At 43.3% G+C, this 18,661-nt stretch overlaps 1 pseudogene; it reads left to right on the top strand.

The window, feature by feature from the left end:
* Positions 1–1,069: 1,069 nt before the first annotated feature.
* Positions 1,070–1,923, top strand: LOC115894864 (annotated as a pseudogene).
* Positions 1,924–18,661: the final 16,738 nt, after the last annotated feature.

The raw sequence follows: 18,661 nt of genomic DNA, 5'->3' as shown, positions 1-18,661 counted from the left end.
ATTCTTCATTATTTGTTATGCAACTTGCTAAATTCTGAAATAGGTTATTTTTCAAGAGTACTCTCAGCTTCGTGGACCCATTTATGTTAATTTTCTACCTAGATCACCTCAAGTAGGGTTCCCTTCTCATGATTTAGTTGGAAGCATTAATAATATAGATGCTTTTCATATTGGGAAATGGGCTACCAGAGTTAATCTCAAAAAAGCACAGTCTGACGTTTTATTGCTAGTAATGGGAAATTTCACAAATAAAAGTGATGGCAGTACAAAGGCAAGATGAAGGGCTTACCATGTGCCAGCCATGGTTCTGGGTACTTTACAAATTAACTCCTTTGTGCTATGGTTCTTTATGCTCCATTTTAGAAGAAGCCCGAGAAGATGATGAAGAGATAGACAGGCACAAGGACTTGGGGGACATGTTGATCCCTCTCCAGTAAAGACTGAGGAAAAGAGCATTGAATATAAGAAAAAATACTTCCTCTGTTCTCAGACCTTGTTTCTTTTGAGGGCACACCTTTTTGAAGTTTTGAGTTTGAATCACAACCTGGATTGAAATCATGAGGGAGCTTGTGTAGGAAAGAATCATCAAGGGAGTTAGTTGGGAACTTCTCTACCACAGCTTACTCCTTAGGGTATTAGCCCCCTTTAAGTGTAAATGCCTCTGGTTTAAAACATTTGTACCTCATCTCATACCAGAGTGTTCATATTGGAGAGAAGCCCTATGAATTTACTGAATGTGGGGGAAATTTTACTCACATGTCGCATTTCATCGAACGTAGAAGTCATGCTGAAGAGAAACCCTGTGCGACTAAGGAGTGTTGACAAGCCCTTAGCTAGATGACAATCCTCACTGAGAAGCAGCAAATTCGTGCTGGAGACAAACCAGTGAAGATAGCAATACTTTATTGAATAACAGAAAATTTTTCTGGAGAGAAAGCATTGAATGTACTGAATGTGATAACATTTCCTCTCAAACCATATCCCTTACTCTGCATTTAGGAGGTCACACATAGAGAAGCCTTATAAATATAAGAGATGTGGAAATATCTTAAGCCAAAAGTAAATCCTCATTCATCAAGAAATTTGTACTGGAGAGAAACCTTGTGGGTATGGGAAAGCTTCCATTCACATGTCACACCTCAGCCGGCAGAGAATTTACAGTGGGGAAAATCCCTTTGCCTGTAAGGTATGTGGGAAAGTGTCCAGCCACAAGTCAAACCTCACTGAGCATGAGCATTTTCACATGAGAGAGAAACCTTTTGAATATAACAAGTGTGGGAAAGCCTTTAGCCAAAAGGAGTATGTCATTAAACATTAGAACTCCCATACCGGCGAGAAGCTTTTCGAATGTATTGAATGTGGAAAATCCTCTAGCCAGAATGAAAACCTCCTTACACACCAGAAAATTCACACTGGAGAAAAATCTTTTGAGTGTAAACATTTCAGGAAAGCTTTCATTCAGAAGACAAACCTCATCAGACACCAGAGAACTCACCAGGAGAGAAGCCCTATGTATGTAAGGAATGTGGAAAACCCTTTAGTGGCAAATCCAACCTTACTGAGCATGACAAAATGCATATTGGAGAGAAGCCTTTTAAATGTAGTGAATGTGGAACAGCCTTTGGTTAGAAGAAGTACCTCATAAAACATCAGAACATTCACATTGGAGAGAAATGCTATGAATGTAATGAATGTGGAAAAGCCTTCTCTCAGAGCTCATCTCTCATGGTGCATGTGAGAAGCCATACTGGTGAGAAGTCCTATGGTTGTAATGAATGTGAGAAAGCTTTCTCTCAGTTCTCAACGCTTGCTGTGCATTTGAGAATACACACAGGTAAGAAGCCTTATCAGTGGAGAGACTGTGGGAAAGCTTTCAGCAAGAAGTCACACGACATTAGACACTAGAAAATTCATACTCACTAAAAACTCCATGAATGCCTTGAAAGTGGGAAAGCTTTCATCAGAAATTTGCACCTCATCATGCACCAGAAATAATCCTTCTAAAAAAAAGCACCACAAATGAGGTTAACTTTAACAAATACTAAAAACTCAAGGGACACCAGAAAATTTGTACAGAAGACAAAGACACAAGTATGATAAAAAGCCTGTGTCCAACAAAGAAACCTGCAGCAGAGATAATGGTAAAAGTTTAGGCACATTTTCACTAAAAATGGCAACAGAAAATGAATGCCTGTTTTTTATTGCTACACCATAGATCTGGAGATCTTTGCCAATAACAGGAAAAATGAGTGTAAATATTGGAAAGGAACAGACAAAAATAGATAACATGGTCATCTACTACTAAGACTCCTGTGGCATTGATTCAACAGAGCAGAAGAGATTTCAGAGAAAGACTTATGCACTTATTAGAAATTGGAATATGATACAAACAGCATCAGGAAGTGAGGAAATAATGAAACTCTTAATTTAAGTGGAGGTAACTTGTTCTCCAAGGGGGAAAAAATAGACCATGAACTATACACAAGAATAAATCCAGAGATTAAAAACAGAAATATGAAAAAGCTGTATACTAAAATGCACATGACCTTGGGAATAGGGAAACATTGCTTGTAACAACTTCAGAAATACTTAGCAGTTCTACTTGTGAGCATGAATGCTCAGGAAATACGTACTAGGATGTTTACTGCGGCTTGATTGGTAGTAGCCAAAAATTAAAACAATTGAAAAAGCCCATCACGAACAATATGGGAAATTCTTATGGAATACTATGTATCTGTAAAATGCAACAACTGAAATCCACTTATATTAACAGAAAGATCCCAAAATTGTTGAGGGGGAATCAAGTTGCAGAGCCATGCAGATAGTACAATGACATTTTGTAAATTTGAATTAAAAGCTCCCTCACAAAACTCAGTACTATCTATTGGTAATGGATGCATATATGTATGTACATGTTTTTGAAATGGATTGCAAGGATACAGACCAAACTCTTGATAGTGGTCACCTGTGAAGAGTGGAGAAGGGAAAGTGATGAGTGTGGAAGGTGTGGTGGGTATTGGTTAAAGGGGACTTCAATTTTTTATATGAACATCCGCTTCTGTTTCAAAAGACTTCAAGTAAATATGAGGAGATACTGATTGATTCTGGATTGTGGTATATGGATATCTAGTCTTATTTTTTGTACTTTTCTGTATTTTTAAAATTTCTCAAAATTAATAAGAATGGAAGTGAGGATGTGAATGCTGTATCTGTGGAAGTCATGTTATACTGGATTCATTTCCAACCAAATATGAAACATTTTATAGAAAATATTTCCAAAATTTTATCACAGATGAGTGGATTGACTTGCTGTCTATGTAATATGAAATTAATCTATTTTATTAAAATTTAAAAGGACAGCACAATCTAAATCTGTTTTAATTATTTTAATATGGTATACACACTATATCGGGGTCCCCAACTCCCCCCTGGCTGCATGGCAGGAGGTGAGTGGCAGGTAGGCGAGTATTGCCACATGGGCTCCACCTCTTGCTAGATCAGTGGTGGCATTAGATTCTCATAGGAGCACGAACCCTATTGGGAACTGTGCATGTGAGGAATCTAGGTTGTGCGCTTCTTATGAGAATGTAATGCCTGATGATCTGAGGTGGAACAGTTTCATCCTGAAAACGTCCCATCCCCTAGCCCCACAAACCATCCATGGAAAAATTGTCTTCCATGGAATTGGTCCCTGGTACCAAAAAGATTGGAGACCACTGCACTATATGACCTCTTTCTTTGTATTTCTAACATTTTGCAAAATAAGTTTAGAGAATTTTAAATGTTTATTAAACATACATGCACAGGCATCATATAATTAGTCTCTTTCAGTTATGCTGATTTTGGAATGTCAGTTTTCCTGTCTTGCATATTTCCATGGGACACGTGCATTAAATATTAAATTTTTGATAATATTTTGTTTGTTTTTTTTTTTGGTCTTGCTCTGTTGCCCAGGCCAGAATACAATGGCAGGATCTTGGCTCACTGCAATCTCTTCTGCCTACTGGGCTCATGCATTCCTCCCACCTTAGCCTCCCAAGTAGCTGGGACTACAGGCATGCACCACCATCCTGTGCTAATTTAAAAAAATAAAATATGTAGCCATGGGGAGTCTGTATATTGCCCAGATTATTCTCAAACTCCTGGGCTCAAGTGTTCCTTCCGTGGCCTCCAAAAGTGCTGCCATTACAGGTATGAGTCACCATGCCCAGCGAATTTTATATTTAAAAGGAGAAAACAGCTTCCCAGAACTTCCACAGTTCAGTGCATTAGTTGTCAACACCTGCATGTCAGTCTTAACCTGCGAGCTGTCACTCCTCCCACTGCTGTTACGGAGAGAGAATGGGATAGGTATGAGAAAAATGGCTCAGACCCTAGACAGGGTTCCATTTTGTAAACCAGCCCTTCCTGAAGATTTTTTTAAACCTTCATCAGTACAATATAAACCTTATTAAAGGTTTTCTTAAATAATGGTGAATGGCAACAATGCACAGCATTTGAGCTTGATTTTGAAACCTTAAAGAAAAAAACTCATTAAATGCCACTACATCACTGTATCATTTAGGCTTTTAGGAGGAATTAGATACTTAAATATCGAAATGAATTTGTATTTTCTAAGATGACGTACCCCATCTTTTTCTCTGCTTTCCCTCTTTGCACATATATTTCATGTTTTAAGGTGTTCTCTTTATGATACAGTTGGCCCTCTGTGTCTGTGGATTCTGCATCCATTAATCATTGAACCCTGGATGGAAAGTATTAAAATATACAACAATTTTAAAAATACAAATGTTAATATACAACTATTTGGATAGCATTTACATTATATTAAGTATTATGAGTAATCTAGAGATGATTCAAAGAATATAGGAGGATGTGTTTAGGCTGTATGTAAATGCTGTGCCATTTTATATGAGGATCTGGAGCATCTGTGAATTTAGGTGTCTGTGGGGGTGTCCTGGAACCACTTTCCCTTGGACACCAGAAGGATGACAGTATTAAGAAAAAACACAAGCTGTTTGATGAAACATCTGGCATGGGAATTTTACCTATTGACCACTGCTCACTAGCAAGGTCAAACATGACTTTGTCATACAAGGCAATGATAACATATTTTGGCATTTATTTAGCCTCTAGTTCCCTCCCACACATCCCCCTGCAGAATGTTTTTATCTAAATTCGTGGTTCTTCAGTATACGTTAAAATCACCTAGATAATTTGTTGCTGGGCCCTTCTCCAGGGTTTCTGATTCAGTAAGTCAGGTCGGGGCTAGAATTTGCATTTCTGAGAAGTTCCCAGAGCATGGTGATGCTGCTGTACCAGGGACAACAGTTTGGAAACCCCTGTTCTAACCATTTTATCTTCAGGAAAGTTCTGTTGGATAGTAGTATGCATCCAATTATTTTTGCATTGTATATCTAGGGAAAGAAGAAGGCTGGGTGTGGTGGCTCAGGCCTGTAATCCCAGCACTTTGGGAGGCTGAGGTGGACAGATTACTTGAGCCCAGGAGTTGGAAACCAGCCTGGCCAACATAGTAAAACCCAGTCTCTATAAAAATGCAAAAATTAGCTGGATGTGGTGGTGCATAACTGTAGTCCTAACTATGTGGAGGGATGAGGCAGGAGGATAACTTGAGCACAGCAGGTAGAGGCTGCAGTGAGCTGTGATTGTGCCACTGTGCTCTAGCTTGGGTGACAGAGTGAGTCCCAGTGTCAAAAAAGGAAAAACAAAACAATACTTTCACATCTACTTAGGGGGAGAGCCAAGAATAAAGCAAGTTATGACTTCTGACTATTTCAGTGCAATCGATAAGTGAGAAAACTCCTGTAAATTTTTTGAGAAGTATTTGCCTAAGGCTTATATGCCAGTTTGGTTCATCTTTGTGTGTGTGTGTGTGTGTGTGTGTTTAATTGCTATAAATGAATACTTGAGACTGTATAATTTATAAGGAAAAGAATTTTATTTTGGCTCAGGGTCCCTGAAGACTGTACAGTAAGCATGGTGCTGGCATTTGCTTTAGGTGAGGCCTCAGGGAGCTTACAATCATAGTGGAAGAAGGGGATGTCACAATTCACATGGCAAGAGAGGGAGGGAGACAGGGTAGGTGTCACACTCTTAAACAACCAGATCTCTCCTGAACCACCAGAATGATAATTCACTGATCACCAAGCATTAAGTCATTTATGAGGGATCCACCTCCATAATCCAAACACCTCCTACCAGGCCCCACCTCTGGGGTGACAGAGTGAGACCCCATGTGAAAACAAAACAGTCAACAACCAGAGTGAATGTGGAGATAGGAAGGGGTGATAGCGTGTAGACTGCTCTTGAAATGTTTTGCTGGAAGGCCAGATGTGGGTCAGTAGCTTGAAGCAGATGCAAGATATAGGAAGGGATTTTGTTTCTTTGTTACTAAAGATGGAAGACATAGAGGATGTTTTTAAACTGATGGTAGTGACTTAGTAAGAAAACTGCAGGACAAGGCTGGGTGCCGGTGGCTCATGCCAGTAATCCTGCACTTTGGGAGGCCGAGGCAGGTGGATCACCTGAGGTCAGGAGTTTGAGACCAACCTGGCCAACATGGTGAAACCCCGTCTCTATCAAACAATATGAAAATTAGCCGGGCATGCTGGCGGGCGCCTGTAATCTCAGCTACTCGGGAGGTTGAGGCACAAGAATAGCTTGAACCCAGGAGGCAGAGGTTACAGTGAGCCAAGATCTTGCCACTGTACTCCAGCCTGGGTGACAGAGCAAGACTCAGTCTCAAAAAAAAAAAAAAAAAAAAGGAGAGGAAAAAGAGAAAGAAAACTGCAGGACAAAAGTATTTGAGAGGCTGTGAGAAGACCAGGCTGTTGGCCTAGTTAGTGTTTAATAGGAACTGGGATACTTCCTCTTTGGAGGGGAGGGAAAAGATTATGTAGGTGCCAATTCATGCAGATCTGAGAATCTGATAGTGGGGGAACTAAAAGTAGTTCCTATCTGGTTAGTTGTATTTTGTGAGTAAAATATCAGCTGGATAAAAGGGAAGATGTTGTTTGTTTATTTATTTATTTATTTATTTATTATTTTTGAGATGGTGTCTTGCTCTGTCGCCCAGGCTGGAGTGCAGTGGCACAAAAGGGAGTATGTTATACTTCAGTTGAAGCACGCTCATAGGCCCCAATACAATGTATTTTGATTAAAGCTCTGACATTTTTCAGTTAAGTTCCCTTTTTTCTTTTTCTCTTTCCTTGCCTTTTCTTTTCTTTTTTTTGGGTGAGGGGAGGGGGGACAGGGTCTTTCTCTGTCTCTCAGTCTGGAGCGCAATGGTGTGATCTCGGCTCACTGCAACCTCCACCTCCCTGATTCAGGCAATTCTGCTTCAGCCTCCTCCCCAGTATCTGGGATTACAGGTGTGCATCACCACTCCTGGCTAATATTTTTTTGTATAAAGTAACTTTTTCTCTCATCAGGCAGCCTTCATTTCAGACATCCCTGAGATGTGTCTAACAGAACACATCCGGGGTTATGTGGAACGGACTTAGAACATGCTAATATTCCAAGCAACATTAGAAGACTTTCCCTCTGATTATTTTTCTGCTTTCAGCTGAATAGTAAACTTGAGAGACGTATTCAGATGTCCTGCCAAGTGAAAGGGAATGTTATCAGTGTGATTGAATGAAAATTGCACTATAAAATGAAACCATCATTAGAACTGAAGAGAAAATGCAGGTGGTTTGAGGAGTGGTAAATTAACTTCAAGGCAAGTCTGCATTGCTTGGTATAAATACTACATGGACCCGGGGAATTTCCCGCACTGTTACGTCAGCCCTGAGGCTCCCCCTCCACCGGTGAAAGTCGGCTCAAGGAGGTCCTGAAGACAGGACTCTTGGGGGTGTGGCCCTGGGATGCGCGCGGCCCCCTCTCCCACACTGCCCCCTACTGGACCCCGGATCCAGCCGTCGCAACAGCTGCAGCAGGAGACCCCCGCCGCCGCGCAGCCGCCATTATTTAAAGGGGATACAGCCTGACTACCAGGAGGGTAGCGCGAGTCGGATCCGCCAATGCACATGCGGGAGGTGCGAGCCTATGCTCCCCTCACAGTGATTCCCACGGTTGTCTTAGACACCGGTCCCCGAGGCTTGGCAAAGCAGGAACCCTCCGTGGCAGTGCTTGGGTGTCGAGGCAATGAGGCTCCTGCCAGACATCTCCACGGGATCGACAGGAACACCACTGGCTGCCAGTAGTCGAAAAGGGCCGACCAGGATGACGAAACCACTAGTCCAGTCCAAGAGAAGCGGCGCTGAAACCCCACCTCACGCCTGCCGGGACGGTGTTCGGGTGAGCCTTCCCAAAAGTCGTGCTCCGTGATCTCGAAGACAGGTCTGCCTGCGTGCCCATGGGCTGCTTTCTCACCCGAGGGTCCTTCTCGTCCACAGCAGAACCCCGCAGCCTCAGGGGTTTCCTGGGGCAGTGGGGTGGTTGTGTTTCGGTGCCGCTGCTGTATGACTCTGTGTGTGTGTATGTATGTGTGTGTCTCAAATTCTCTCCTCTCTCTATGTCTCTCACCCTCTGTTTCTTTCCCTTTCTCCGTCGGTTTGCGTGTGTGTGTGTGTGTGGGTGCCCGTGTGCGTGTGTGTGTTTTTAACGTATGTGCCCTGGGCGCCAGAAAGCGATGTCTTTCTTGCATGTCGGCCGGTCTTCGGTGAGCCTCTTTCTGCGTCTCTGCCTGGGCCACGTGGCCGGTTGTCAATCGTTTTCCCGGCCGTTCCGGTTTCGCTTCGCGAAGGCCTCCACCACGCACGGGAGGAGAAGTGTCGCTCCCGGAGCAATTGAAATCTCATCCTCATCCTGAGCGGCCTCTTTTCGAGGATCAAGATGACCACACTCCAGGCAAGGACAAAAGCCAGGCAGGAGCTCATCGTCTTGCAGGAGAGGAGCAGACCCACGTCAAAGAAGATGATGGTATCTTTTCACGGCTCTTCTCGGAGAAATGAAGCCATACCACATTACAGTCTTGAAGAGGAGGCCGGGAATGGGAGATGGCAACAATCGCTGTCCCTGGAACGCTGGCCTCTCCGGACAAGTCACACGTTTGGCACCCCGCCCCTTCATGCCCGTGGCGGTGGCACAGTGCTGTAACCGGCCTGGGCTCTGGCCCCTGCTCTGTCCTCCCTCTTGCTCTGTCTCTCTTGTTTCTGAAGGGTCTAGCTGCTTCTCGGTCTGGCTGACTGTCTTCCACGAAGATCACTTCCTAGTCCATCAGGGAGACACTTCGTGGAGATCCGCTCATGATTGTTTCTCTCTCCAAACCTGTTTCTGCTTCATTGGGCAGGTCTGATGACCCTGGAGCTCTTGGCTTCCATGCGTGTCCCAGACAGGGAAGCTACCTTGGTCTCCACGTTTCACCTCATGGGTGGGTGGATTGCCGAGAATGAGCGGTAGGTGGCCGTGACTGGCCTTGTCTCCTAGGACAGGTGCGGTGTGGCGTTTCCTCTGCACCTCCTGCCTCGTCTTTGAGGGACATCCTCTTCTATGTTCCTCGGTGGACTGACTCCCTGAGTCTTTCGGCTGTAACGAATGTCAGGGAACCAACGGAACTGGGCTGGGACTGGGGCTCGGTGCAGGTGAGGTTGTGTCAAGGCTGCCTTGGCATTGGAGGGTTGAGGGTGCATTGAACTTTTCAGAAACCTCTTTGTTCCTCCAGCAGGCTTTTCAGAATGTGGCTTGGACTCATGCAAATAAAAATTTAGGTTTTGAAAGGGCACCTTTCTCATTGGTACTCTGGGTAACATCGCTTCCGCACAACCATATGAAAGAGAAGCCTTATCAAATTTGCTGTCCCTCAGGTCTCGTACAAATGCTTGATAAATGTTCAGGGAAATAAGAAAATGTTTGAAAGGAAGGAAAACAAACACCTGCCCCAGAATAATCATAGATATGTTTGGATACTTATTCATGATTTGCCCCAGATAGAAAATGTTTTTTAATCAAAAGGCAAAAGTTATAATGAGGAGGATGATATTGCCTGGGGCAATGTTGAGACAAGTCAGATGAAGATCAAACAAAGGTCCTGAGTCCTTTGGCCCAAATCCCTGCTGGGGACCCAAATACTTTTGATACAGCATCTTGCTACCTGAGGAATGCAAGGAGAATAATACTCATAAGCAAAGAGCCTCTGTTTTCCCATAGGACTGACTGTAACTATGTGAGGAACTGCAACATATTCTACAGTGCTTGATAGGCCATTCCCATCTAACAGGAGCTGTTTGGCTTGTGGATAACAGTTCCAAGATGAACAAACGACATTGTGTTTGATAGCCACTGCTCTTACTAAAGAAGAGTCAAGCAAATGTTTTTATTTTGAGTTATTTATAGTTTAGAAGAATTGGGTAAAGTGTGTTTTTGTGAGCAAATTTATTTTTCTCTAGGTTATCTAAAATTTGAAAGCTGTAATTCTGATTAGGTAACAATATAGTTATTTGCTTTTTTTTTTTTTTTTTTTTTTGAGGCGGAGTCTCGCTCTGTCGCCCAGGCTGGAGTGCAGTGGCCGGATCTCAGCTCACTGCAAGCTCCGCCTCCCGGGTTTACGCCATTCTCCTGCCTCAGCCTCCCGAGTAGCTGGGACTACAGGCGCCCACCACCTCGCCCGGCTAGTTTTTGTATTTTTAGTAGAGACGGGGTTTCACCGTGTTAGCCAGGATGGTCTCGATCTCCTGACCTCGTGGTCCGCCCGTCTCGGCCTCCCAAAGTGCTGGGATTACAGGTATTTGCTTAAGTAAGTACATCTTTTATTGTAAAATGGGACAAATGGAGACACTGGTTATTTTACCCAGGCTTTGACTAGAATAACTTAATTTTAGGTAAAATTCCAACAAACCCAACTTAACAGGAGCCTGTATGGCCAAGTAATTGTTTCTGCACTTTAAGTGAATACTCAGGCCGTACTAGTCCCTTCTCACACTGCTATAAAGATATTACCTGAGACTGGGTAATTTATAAACCAAAGAAGTTTAATTGACAGTTCTGCATAGCTGAGGAGGCCTCAGAAAACTTAGTTATGATGGAAAGGAAAGTAAGCATCTTCTTCACGATGTGGCAGGAGAGACTTTGTGTGTGTGTAAAGGATACAATGTCAAACACTTATACAATCATCAGATTTCATGATAACTCACTATCATGAAAACAGCATGGGTGAAACAACTCCCATGATACAATCACCTCCCACTGGGAGGGATTACAATTCAAGATGAGATTTGGGTGAGGACACAGGGTCAAGCCATATCACAAGCCAACCATAAGCCTAAAATTTATTTTTCACACAAATTGTTCTTACTATGACTTCTCTTTAATAAAAAAGGAGAGCTAGAGAGAGAGAGGAAGAGAGAGAGAGAGATTGTTTCAAGGGAAAACATTAATACTTGTTACTAAATGTCAGCTCTGGCTTTTATTTTCTTGAGTACAAATTGAATCATAAAATTTTTCTATTTTGTTTTATTTTATTTTATTTTACTTTAAGTTCCAGAATACATGTGCAGAATGTGCAGGTTTGTTAAATAGGTATACATGTGCCATGGTGGTTTGCTATACCTATTGACCCATCCTCTAAGTTCCCTCCCCTCACCCCCAACTGCCCAACAGGCCCTGGTGTGTGCTTTTCTGCTCCCTGTGTCCATGTGTTCTTATTGTTCAACTCCCCCCTTATGAGTGAAAACATGTACTGTTTGGTTTTCTATTCCTGTTTCAGTTTGCTAAGGATGATGGCTTCTAGCCATCATGTCCTTTGCCCATTTTTTTATTGGGTTGTTTGTTTTCTTCTTGTAAATGTGTTTAATTTCCTTGTAAATTCTGGATATTAGACCTTTGTCAGATGGATAGATTGCAAACTTTTATCCCATTCTGTCATTAGCCTACTCACGCTGATGATAGTTTCTTTTGCGGTGCAGAAGCTCTTTAGTTTAAGTAGATGTCATTTGTCAATCTTGGCTTCGATTGCAGTTGCTTTTTGCATTTTCGTCATGAAGTCTTTGCTCACGCCTATGTCCTGAATGGTATTGCCTAGGTTTTCTTCTAGGGCTTTTATGGTTTGGGGCTTGACACTTAAGTCTTATGTTTGAGGTTTTAAGTCTTAAGTTTAAGGTTTAAGGAAAGGTTCCAGTTTCAATTTTCTGCATATGTCTAGTGAATTTTCCCAGCACTATTTATTGAATAGGAGATTCTTTCCCTATTGCTTGTTTTTGTCAGGTTTGTTGAAGATCATATGGATGTATATGTGTGGTGTGATTTCTGAGGTCTCTGTTCTGTTTCATTAGTCTATAGGTCTGTTTTGGTACCAGTACCATACTGTGTTGGTTACTGTAGCCTTGTAGTATAGTTTGAAGTCAGGTAGTGTGATGCCTCCAGCTTTGTTCTTTTTGCTATTCCAAACAATTGGAAAGGAGTGACTTCCCCTTATCTCATTTTATGAAGCCAGCATCATCGTGATACCAAAACCAGGGACACACACACACACACACACACACACACACACACACACACAGAAACTTCAGGCCAATATCCCTGATGAACATTGATGCATAAATCTTCAATAAAATACTAGCAAACTGAATTCAGCAGCACATCAAAACACTTATCCACCACAATCAAGTCAGCTTCATCCCTGGGATGCAAGACTGTTTCAGCATTCACAAATAAACATAATCCATCACATAAACAGAACCAAAGACAAAAATAATGTGATTATCTCAATAGATGCAGAAATGGCCTTTGATAAAATTCAAAACCCCTTCATGTTAAAAACTCTCAATAAACTAAGTATTGATGGAAGATATCTCAAAATAATAAGAGCTATTTATGACAAGCCTACAGCCAATATCACAGTCAATGGGCAAAAGTTGGAAGCATTGCCTTTGAAAACTGGTACAAAACAAGGAAGCCCTCTCTCACCATTTCTATTCAACACAGTATTGGAAGTTCTGGCAAGGGCAATCAGGCAAGAGGAAGAAATGAAGGGTATTCATATAGGAGGAGAGGAAGTCAAATTGTCTCTGATTGCAGACAATATGCTGTTATATTTAGAAAACGCCATAATCTTGGCCTCCAAACCCCTTAAACTGTTAAGAAACTTCAACAAAGTCTCATGATACAAGATCAATGTCCAAAAATCACAAGTATTCCTTTACACCAACAATAGACAAGCAGAGAGACAAATCATGAATGAACTCCCATTCACAAATGCTAAAGAAATGAATAAAATACATAGAAATACAGTTAATAAGGGATGTGAAGAACCTCTTCAAGGAGAACTACAAACCACTGCTCAAGGAAATAAGAGGACGTAAACAAATGGAAAAACATTCCATCCTCATGGATAGGAAAAATCAATACTATAAAAATGGCCATAATCTCCAAAGTAATTTATAGATTCAATAAGAATCTATAAATTAGAACAAAGAGCAGCTGTCAGAGTCCAGCCCTCAGCTCTAGGTCACCTAAGTTCTCTGTGATAGGAATATAATTATATTATATTCCATGTTATAGGAATATAATTCTTAATTGACTTTTTTAGAGTTGTTTTGAATTCACAGCTGAAGGAACTTAGTGTATTCCATCCCAAAATATGCCACTCTGACATAAAGATTATTTTGAGCTGAAGGCAACTGAGACCAAGCAGACACAGGACAAACTCTCTGCCCTACCCCCATCTACCAGAAGGGCAGGATGGCTCTTACCAGTCCGGAGGTGGCACCAGAAAAATCAACATCACAAGCATGCCAAATCAAGCTTATCAGTCAGCTTCCCCCCCCCCCACATATCTACCTTCCCACAACTTGTTATCCAAAGAAGCTCAACGTCCCCTTCCTTTGTCTTTCCACTTCTCTACAAATATATTGCTCTCCCATTAGGGTGCTAATAAGCCCAAGTTCTAACCACCTTTTTGAGTTATTACTTATCACTGAGCTCTCCCATGTGTATTTGTGATATAGGAATAAATGAATGTGTTGTTTTCTCTTGTTAACCTGGCTTTCATTGGTCCAAATTTGTGGGGCCAAGGCAATAAACCTAAGATGGGTGGAGGAAAGATTTTTTCTACACCTATACAGCAAAATTGAGCCGAGCGTGCAGAGAGCTCTCATATGCACCCCTCACCCCCCACCCGGCAACACACACACAGCCTGCCCTACTGTCCATGTCCCGCATCAGTGGGGCACATTTGTTACTACTGCTAAACCCACACCAACATATCATTATCGCCCAAAGTCTGTGGTTCACATTAGGGTCACTCTTGGTGTTGTGTTGTCAGTGAAAAGAGCCAAACTCTGTAAAATATTTGAAGAGATTTATTCTGAGCCAAATATGAGTGACCCAAGGTACAGTCTCAAGAGGCCCTGGGAACATGTACCCAAAGCAGTTGGGTTACAGTTTGGTTTTACACATCTTAAGGAGACATGAGACATGAATCAGTATATGTGAGATGTACATTGATTCAGTCCAGAAAGGTGGGACAGCTCGAAGGGGGTCGGTGGGAGGAAGGCTTCCAGGTCATAGGTGGATTCAAAGATTTTCTGATTGGCAGTTGATTGAAACAGTTATTATCTAAAAACCTGCAATCAATAGAAAGGACTATCTGGGTCAAGATAAGGGGTTGTGGAGACCAAGGTTCTTACCATGTAGATGAAGTCTCATGGGGGTTGCCTTTAGAGACAATAGATGGGAAATGTTTCCTATTTAGACTTTTAAAAGGTGCTAGACTTTCAGCTAATCTCTAGAGGATTGGGAGGGCTTGGAAGGGGAAAGAGTTAGTTATGGTAATAGAGATTCTTTACAGATGCAAATTTTCCCCATAAGAGACAGCTTTGCAGAGCCATTTCAAAATATGCAAAAAAAAAAAAATCGTATTTTGGGGTAAAATATTTTTATTTCCTTCTTTATCTGTCATATGATGTTATACAAGAGTCGGGGGGAAAGAAAGTAAGCTGTGTTATATATAAGGTTAAATAAAGCCCATCTGTTGAGATGTTATGGTTTACAGGGTATGATTCCCCAGGCCCCTTAGATAGGAATTTGGGCAAGAGAGAAAAAATGTCAGGTTAGTCCTCAATACATTCTGTGGGTTTAGACAGATGTCTAATGCTGTATTGTCATATCATACAGAGCAGTTTCACAGTCCTGCAAATCCCCTGTGCTCTGCCTGTTCATTCCGCTCTCCCCCAACCCCTGCCAACCACTGCTCTTTTTACTGTCTCCATAGTTTTGCCTTTTCCAGAATGTGACAGAGTTGGAATCTTACAGTATGCAGCCTTTTCAGATTCGTTTCTTTCAGTTAGTAATATGCATTTAAGGTTCTTTCATGCAGCTCAATAGTGTTTGGCAGAGACTCAAAGGCAGGGAGAGGAATGGGAAATCTGTGTGGTGGAAAAGGGGAAGAGGAGTCCTGATGGGGTTGCCAGCTGCTTGAGGAAGCCAGAGGCGGCTGCTAGTGAAGTGGCCTCATTGTCTGGGGTGACACCCAAGGTTCATTGTCTCACAGCCACAGAGATAAAGGACATGGACACAAAAAGGGTGAGGTTAAGAGTGGAAATTTAATAGGTGAAAGAGAGAGAATAGCTCTCTGCTACAGAGGGGTCCCGGAAAAATAGGTTGCTGATGCACAGTGAAATGCAAAGAGTTTTATAGATGAGCTAGTGGGGAGCAGTGTCTGATCTACATCGGGTGCAAAAAAAGTTAGGACCAGATGTGCCATCTGCATAGCACACAAATCTCTGGACACCCCCACACCAATCTTTTATTATGCAGGTGGGTAGCTACTCCATGTTGCTTATTTCTTTCTTACTGTGCATGTGTTACCAAAAAAAAAAAAAAAATAAGGAAAGGTGAATCCCCCATAGTGTACATGTCTGGCCCCAGGTAGTATTTTTTATCAGTGCAGCTGCAGGCCTCCCCCCAGGTGTTTCCAGCTTCCTTATCTATATCTGCAGCTCAATCTTTCAGGCTGCTCTTTGTTAGAAAGAAACGCTTTCTCGGGTTCTGCCAAGGACTGGTTTGCCCTATCTGCCTAAATAATTTCTTCTATCTCCTGTATCACTGGAAGAGGGGATCCTACCTGACTGGAAAGAGGGTGCCCATTTGGTTCTCCCTTTTAGTCCTAAGTTGGAAGCAAGGGCTAAAAGGTGGGAAGCCATCAGTGCAGTCCTGACCATTAGGGTTGCTGTATGCAGAGGTGTAGTTTGGCTTTTCCAGTTGGTTACTTCACAGGCTGTGGGTCAGAGCATCACCAGGTTCTTGGGTGGATTTTTTAAATCCCACGGACTGAAACCCTTCTTTATTATCTCCAGTCACTTGAACATCTTTCTTTGATAGAGACAGTTTATTCAATGTTGTTACTTAGAAAAAAAGCTGCTGCTACTACTACTACAATTACTATTTATAATAATGGTAATAATGACAAGAATGATGAATCACAGCAAGGACCAAATAATTATAATTACTGATTTAATATTTATGCATAAATATTTATTAAAATATATAATCTATATATTACATATTTTTATACTATGACATTTATAGTATCTACATAATTATATATTATTGTATATTTATGACAATTTATATTTATAAGTAACATAATACAAAGAAGAATATTACTACTACTACTACTACTATAAACCTCAGGACTCTCCCCCAACTCCAACATAACCGAATATCCCCTTTAACCGTCTGGCCACCCAAGCCCAAGTTGCACCTGCCGGTCGAGCTTGCTATATATAAAGGCGGCCGCCAGGTGTCGCCAGACAACCAGCCTGAAAGCCAGCCGGAGGGATCTGGATCGAGGGCAGGCTGGCAGGACGCCAGCCCTCGTCCGGGTCCACCTTGGGTCGCATTCCCATCTCGGGGCTCCCTGGCAGGCATGAGTGGAACCGTGAGATCCCTGGCAGCCAAAAAAAAGCCTTGGAAAATTTGAGGGGAAGCGCCCGGGGCCAGGGACAGCTGCCGGGCTGGGGACAGACTCCTCAGCGCCTCCCGGGCCAGATCCCCACCCAGAGTGGACTTCAAAATTCACCGGAGTCGGCCTGCCTCGGCCTCCCCAGGGGCATTTAGAAATTTCTGCGGACAGAAAACCCCTCCTGTGTCCTCTTCAGAACTATAACTGTTTGTATCTAATCACTATTTATGTAGATTTAGTATTTATAAAGTATAATTTATACTTATGATTCTATAAATTTATATTATTTATATTCATATAGTTTTTAAACGTAAATAAATTATTATTTGTTTATAATACTTGCTTATAACAATTACTATTGCTATATAAACCTCAAGTTCCCCCATCCCCCTGCCCCTTCCCTTCCCTCCTTACCTCCCCACAGGCCTCCCTCCACACCCTTCTCCCCTTCCCTTGCTCCCTTCCCCTCTCCCAAATTCTAGTTGCCCATCTGCTTGGTTGGGCTGCTGGTGGATCTGATCAACTTTGTGAGGCCACATCAAAACTGCAGAAAAGGCTGATCCACCCAGCAACTCTAACAAAGATCATCCATCGGACATCTGGTCACCCCTCTATCCCGGAGCCAGAGGCTGCAGGCTCTTCCCCGGTGGGGAAGGTGGGGCCCCAAAGTCCAAACACAATATCCCATTATGCAGACCGCAGCTAAATCCACTGCGCCTTCCCCGTTTTTCTCGTACTGCCCAAGTCATTCTCCACCTCCGAGACAAGACACCGAAAAAGGTGTAAAGCTCAAATCGGATGATCACGACCCACGCGTGGCCACGGACGGTGCCATATTACCCTTTGCAGTCCTCCTGGAACAACCGAGCCGGTCCTTACCTCCGGGTCGGGGCTCAGAGATAATGGGTGTAATGGAAGGCCTGAGGACAGGGCCCCAAGCCAGTCGGCGTCCGGGCGGGGTACCCCATCCCCCATTTACACTCTCAGAAGGCCCATCGATTCCCGCGTGTACTAGTTGACCTGCTCAGGCCACAGCACTCCGAGTTCAAGAGCGCGCCTCCAACGCTGACCTGCAGGTTTAATCTCCGACGAAACGACGAAGAGTACACCCGGCAAAGCTGGACTCATCCTGCCAGTGCTGCCAGTCGCCTGAACTCTGCACCCACCCTGTGGCCAGATCCTCTTCCTTGCCGGCTTCTCCAGAGCGCTGGAGAGTAAACCTTAACAGTGCAGCCAGGTGGCACCCGACAGCCGGTGCGAGCAGCCGCGGATCGGATTGACATAGCTGGCGGTAGGGGCCTCTCCAAGTCCCAGGCCACCTGGTATCGCCTTTCTCAGCCGGGGGCGGGCAGAGGAGCTCTCAGTTGCCACGGCCTAGAATGGCGCGACCCCGCAGCCGAAGGGGACTTGAAAATATTTCCTAACCACCGTTCCGCTCCGAGGACTGCTACCTGCTAGGACAGACCGCCCACGCGGCTCCAGGAAGGGCGATCTTCTCCGCGAACCGGGAACGTTTCCGGAGACCCCCGGGGCCGGCGCCCAGCCTCATCTTCCCAGTGAAGCGGGGTCCCGGGCTCTCTGCGGATTCGAAAGTTTTGAGGCGGGAGAGACCTTGAGGTTGAAACTGTGAAAGGGAGAACGTGGGTGAATCGCTTTTATCCTATCTTTTCAGAGTGGGGAAGCCTTTCTAAACCACAAAATAAACCCAGAAGCCATCAAGGAAATGATTGATCAGCTTGA

Source organism: Rhinopithecus roxellana, chromosome 19 (genome assembly GCF_007565055.1).
Source record: "Rhinopithecus roxellana isolate Shanxi Qingling chromosome 19, ASM756505v1, whole genome shotgun sequence".
NCBI lineage: Eukaryota > Metazoa > Chordata > Mammalia > Primates > Cercopithecidae > Rhinopithecus > Rhinopithecus roxellana.
Note: the sequence above shows the minus strand (reverse complement) of the source record. Positions and strands in the feature narration are given on the sequence as shown.